Raw genomic sequence first — 6,311 nt, 5'->3', positions numbered from 1 at the left:
TGATGATGTCACCGGAGCTTGCCTGATTGCTCGCAAATGGCTCCTCGGAGATACTGGGACAGTTTGAATTAGTTTGCCATTAGTGGAATAGGTTTCTGTCTGGTTTGGGCAGAAACTCATTTCCATAGTCATTGTCTCCCTCAGCTCACTCTGAGCCATCCACATTCCTGGCATAATTTTCCTGTTGGCCCTGCCCTGGCCTATTGTCCCCTTTGTCCTTCTCTGGGATGATTTTCGTGATGTGTATTTCTCTGTCTGGCATTTTGTTGCAGGCTTTTTGCAGGAAAACTTTCTTAATTTAAAATGTCTGTAAGGGGGTGAGTGAATATCAGGTAAGCGCTTTCTTTCTTTTTCTTGTTTTATCCGCAAGGTATCTAGAGGGGATGGCAGGGAAGGTAGTTCAATGGTCCTCCTGCAGAATGTTTGAGGTGAGGGACGCCGTCAGTGTCCCTGCTGATTTCACCTGTGGTAAGTGCACCCATCTCCAGCTCCTCAGAAACCGCGTTAGGGAACTGGAGCTGGAGCTGGATGAACTTCGGATCATTCGGGAGGCAGAGGTGGTCATAGATAGAAGCTTCAGGGATGTAGTTACTCCGAAGAATGAAGATAGATGGGTGACGGTGAGAGGGGCTGGGAGGAAGCAGTCAGTACAGGGATCCCCTGTGGTTGTTCCCCTTAGTAACACGTATACCGTTTTGGATACTGGTGGGGGGGTGGGGACGGGACTAAGTCACGGTGAACGGATCTCCAGCACTGAGTCTGTCCCTGTGGCTCAGAAGGGAAGGAGGGGGAGCAGGAAAGCAATAGTTATTGGGGCCTCGATAGTTAGAGGGACAGATAGACGGTTCTGTGGCAGCGAAAGAGACTCTCGGATGGTATGTTGCCTCCCGGGTGCCAGGGTCCGTTACGTCTCGGACCGTGTTTTCAGAATCCTTAAGGGGGAGGGGGAACAGTCACAAGGCGTGGTACACATCGGTACCAACGATATAGGTAAGAGAAGGGACGGGGATTTAAAACAGGAATCTAGGGAGCTAGGGTGGAAGCTGAGAGCCAGGACAAACCATGTTTTCATCTCTGGTTTGTTGCCGGTGCCACGTGCTAGTGAGGTGAGGAACAGGGAGAGAGTGCAGATAAACACGTGGCTGCAGGGATGGTGTAGGAGGGAGGGTTTCAGGTACGTGGATAATTGGAGCATATTCTGGGGAAGGTGGGACCTGTACAGACAGGACGGTTTGCACCTGAACCAGAGGGGCACCAATATCCTGGGAGGGAAATCTAATGCTCTTCGGGGTGGTTTAAACTAATTTGTCCGGGGGATGGGGAAACGAGCTGCAGTCCAGAAGCCAGTGTTGAGAGTAGTGAGGTACTGAGGAGGGTATCAAGGTTGCAGGAGTGTACCGGCAGACAGAACGGTGGGTTGAAGTGTGTCTACTTCAATGCAAGGAGCATCCGGAATAAGGTAGGTGAACTTGGAGCGTGGATTGGTACTTGGGACTACGATGTTGTGGCCATTACGGAGACATGGTTAGAACAGGGACAGGAATGGTTGTTGGAAGTTCCGGGGTATAGATGTTTCAGTAAGAGGAGGGAATGTGGTAAAAGAGGTGGAGGAGTAGCATTGTTAATCAAAGATAGTTTAACGGCTGCAGAAAGGCAGTTCGAGGGGGATCTGCCGACTGAGGTAATGTGGGCTGAAGTTAGAAATAGGAAAGGAGCGGTCACGTTGTTAGGAGTTTTCTATAGGCCCCCAAATAGTAATAGAGATGTGGAGGAAAAAATTGCAGAACAGATTATGGATAGGTGTGGAGGTCTCAGGGTCGTTGTCATGGGTGACTTTAACTTTCCAAATATTGATTGGAACCTCTATAGGTCGAACAGTTCGGATGGGATCGTTTTTGTACAGTGTGTGCAGGAGGGTTTCCTGACATAATGTGGATAGGCCGACAAGAGGGGGGGGCCACATTGGATTTGGTACTGGGCAATGAACCGGGCCAAGTGTTAGATTTGTTTGTGGGAGAGCACTTTGGAGATAGTGACCACAATTCGGTGTCTTTCACTATTGCAATGGAGACGGATAGGGCCATATGGCAGGGCAAGGTTTATAACTGGGGGAGGGGTAATTACGATGCGATTAGGCAAGAATTAGGGAGCATAAGATGGGAACAGAAACTGTCAGGGAAAGGCACAAATGAAAAGTGCAGCTTGTTCAAGGAACAAATACTGCGTGTCCTTGATAGGTATGTCCCTGTCAGGCAGGGAGGAAATGGCCGAGTGAGGGAACCATGGTTCACAAAAGAGGTTGAATGTCTTGTCAAGAGGAAAAAGGAAGCGTATGTAAGGATGAGAAAACAAGGTTCAGTTGGGTCGCTTGAGGGTTACAAGGTAGCAAGGAATGAGCTAAAAAAAAGGGCTGAGGAGAGCGAGGAGGGGGCATGAGAAATCCTTGGCGGGTCGGATCAAGGAAAACCCCAAGGCCTTGCCCAGTGAAGCAGCTGAGGCTCCTTCTTTAAACGTTTTTAAGAAAAAGATAGATGCCTTTCTAAAGAATAAAGGGATTCGGGGATATGGTGTACGGGCCGGAGAGTGGAGCTGAGTCCACAAAGATCAGCCATGATCTCATTAAATGGCGGAGCAGGCTCGAGGGGCCAGATGGCCGACTCCTGTTCCTAATTCTTATGTTCTTATGTTCTTATGTTTTTACTCTTATGTGAGAAATAAAAGAATGACCAGGGTGAGGTTAGGGCCGGTCAAGGACAGTAGTTGGATCTTGTGCATGGAGTCAGAAGAGATAGGAGAGGCGTTGAATGAATACTTTTCTTCAGTGTTCTTCAAGGAGAGGGGCCATGTTTTTGAGGATGAGAGTGTGATACAGGCGGGTAGGCTGGAGGAAGTAGATGTTCTGAGGGAAGATGTATTAGCAATTTTGAAAAACCTGAGGGTCGACAAGTCCCCTGGGCCAGATGGGATATATCTAGGATTCTTTGGGAGGCAAGGGATGAGATTGCAGAGCCTTTGGCTTTGATCTTTAGGTCCTCACTGTCCACGGGGATAGTGCCAGAGGACTGGAGAGTGGCGAAAGTTGTTCCTCTGTTCAAGAAAGGGAATAGAAATGACCCTAGTAATTATAGGCCAGTTAGTCTTACTTCGGTGGTCGGTAAGTTAATGGAAAAGGTCCTGAGGGATAGGATTAATGACCATTTGGAAAGATGCAGCTTAATCCGGGATAGTCAACATGGATTTGTGAAGGGTAAGTCTTGCCTCAGAAATTTGATTGAATTCTTTGAGGAGGTAACTAAGTGTGTGGATGAAGGTAGAGCAGTTGATGTCGTATACATGGATTTTAGTAAGGCGTTTGATAAGGTTCCCCATGGTCGGCTCATGAAGAAAGTAAGGAGGTGTGGGATAGAGGGAAATTTGGTAACTGGCTATCACATAGAAGACAGAGGGTGGTGGTGGATGGAAAATGTTCAGACTGGAGACCAGTTACCAGCGGTGCACCACAGGGATCAGTGCTGGGTCCTCTGCTATTTGTGATTTTTATCAATGACTTGGAGGAGGGGGCTGAAGGGGTCAGTAAATTTGATGATGACACCAAGATTGGTGCAGTTGTGGATGAGGTGGAGAGCTGTTGTAGGCTGCAAAGAGACATTGATAAGATGCAGAGCTGGGCCGAAAAATGGGAGATGGAGTTTAACCCTGATAAGTGCGAGGTGATTCATTTTGGTCGGACAAATTTGAATGCGGATTACAGGGTCAACGGCAGGGTTCTGAGGAATGTGGAGGAACAGAGAGATCTTGGGGTTCATGTCCACAGATCTCTGAAGGTTGCCACTCAAGTGGATAGAGCAGTGAAGATGGCCTATTGTGTGTTAGAGTTTATTAACAGGGGGCTTGAGTTTAAGAGCCGTGGGGTTATGCTGCAACTATACATGACCCTGGTAAGACCACATTTGGAGTATTGTGTGCAGTTCTGGTCACCTCATTGTAGGAAGGATGTGAAAGCATTGGAAAGGGTGCAAAGGAGATTTACCAGGATGCTGCCTGGTTTGCAGGATAGGTCTTATGAGGAAAGGTTGAGGGAGCTAGGGCTTTTCTCATTGGAGCGGAGGAGGATGAGAGGCGACTTAATAACGGCTTATAAGATGATGAAGGGGCTAGATAGAGTGGACGTTCAGAGACTATTTCCTCGGGTGGATGTAGCTGTTACAAGGGGGCATAACTATAAGATTCAGGGTGGGAGACATAGGAGGGATGTCCGAGGTAGGTTCTTTACTCAGAGAGTGGTTAGGGTGTGGAATGGACTGCCTGCTGTGATAGTGGAGTTGGACACTTTAGGAACTTTCAAGCGGTTATTGGATAGGCACATGGAGCTCACCAGAATGACAGGGAGTGGGATAGCTTGATCTTGGTTTCGGACAAAGCTCGGCACAACATCGAGGGCCGGAGGGCCTGTTCTGTGCTGTACTGTTCTATGTTCTATATGTCTTGCCATTTCTGTCGTAATGTTGCCGTAACTGGCACAGATGGAGCGTTGCCATAACTTACAAATCTTCTGACCTGCCCCTAATTTTTCAGAATTGTACAGTCTTTCTTTCAATGTGATACAATCCTTCACTTCCTTATTTAACCTCGGATGATGTATCCTTTTCAAAGAGCCTTTCTTTGTCACTGTTGGTGTGCTGGAGCTCAGGTGATTGACCTCCAACCATCACAACTAACTTTCTTTGTGCCAGGTATGAGTTCGACCACATGTAGGAGTTTACAGCCCCCGAACAGTAGTTACTGTGGAACAGAGCATGCAGGAAGAAACAAACAGGACGTGTAAGAAACGTACCACAATGTTCACGGGCGAATTTAATCTACATGTAGTTTGGCTGAGTAAGGGTTGCAAAGGTAGTCTGTAACATTAGCTCCAAGTGTATCCAGGCCAATGTCTGAGATTAGTGCTATTGTCGACCTGATGATGTATAGTGGGGCTGAATTAATTAACAGCCTTGTGGTAAAGGAGCCTCTCGGTGATTGCAATCATAACACAATAGAATTTGAGTATTGCTGAAAACTAAACAAAAGCTCAGGGGGGTAGTCATTCCCTAGTTCATTCCTACACGATCTTGCCTTGACAAATCAGAGCTGATGTGCCTGGTTTGAATTTAGATGAAGACTTGGCAGTTAACTGTTCTTGGAGCATTTTCCATGGTAACACCTCCATCAATCAGAGTGCCCTTGCCAACCAATAGGCTCTCTTCTCGTGCAGTACAAATAGTTGTTACCTTTTGCATTTTGCATTCTTACATGTCTCTGTTTTCTTTCAGAAATCCCCAAGTTTTGTACTACCAAATGATAGAATTTCATGATCAGCCCAAAGGTGATGTGTGGGTCTAAGGCCAGTGTTATAAACTAAATGCTAAAGTGAACTGGGAAACTGGATTGAAAGGGAACGTTGTCATTGTCCCACATGACCTTTGAGGGGGAGAGCTGACTGATGGAGTTTAACCTGAGCAGCACCACACCTCGGGCGAGGGGCGAGGTTGGGAAGGCTGGGCCTTCATGAATAACCTCAGGAAGGTAAGACAGTAGAGGGACAATGGTAGACTTTTAAGGAGATATCTCATAACTCTCATTATTCCCACTAATTGTGGTATTGCTTAGCTCTGTTTTTGTTTAACATGCAAGTAGTCCTGTGTTGTAGCTTCACCAGGTTGAAAGGAAACAGATAGTTTAAGGAATTTTATCTGTCATGTGGGTATTAGAAATAAAATATACAGGCACACGCCCGGGCTTGCCCGGTTAATCCTTGGATCGGAGGTGGTCCCCCGGCAAATAACCCTGTCCAAAACATGCTGAAGCATCTCTGCATCCTCCTCACAGCTCACCCTCCCACCCAACTTTGGATCATCCGCAAATTTAGAGATAATACATTTAGTTCCCTTGCTTTAACTTTATATATAAATCTGCGATGTGAGACCTTGTTGAAAGCCTTCTGAAGGTCTGAGTGGAAGTTTGGGTGTCTCAGTTCAATGTTATTAGGACGAACAGCCTGTCCGATCCCTTTAATGCCATTGGTAAAATTCTCCAATGGTGGGACAGTCGCGAGATGAGATAATCTGCCACAGCTGCTTGCAACTGTAGCGGCTCCTCCCCCCCACCCCCCCCCCCCCCCCCCCAAAACCTCCACTTCCGCCTCTCGGAGCTGGTGAAATTCTGCCCGTAAAGAGCCTGGGATGTTTTAGTATGTTAAAGGCACTATATAAATTCAAGTTTTTGTTGCAGTAACGATTCGTCTGACCTCCATTGGGTCTTGGATCAGCAAA

Source organism: Scyliorhinus torazame, chromosome 7, assembly GCF_047496885.1.
Source record: "Scyliorhinus torazame isolate Kashiwa2021f chromosome 7, sScyTor2.1, whole genome shotgun sequence".
Taxonomy (NCBI): Eukaryota; Metazoa; Chordata; class Chondrichthyes; order Carcharhiniformes; family Scyliorhinidae; genus Scyliorhinus; species Scyliorhinus torazame.
This window is presented reverse-complemented; position numbering follows the sequence as displayed.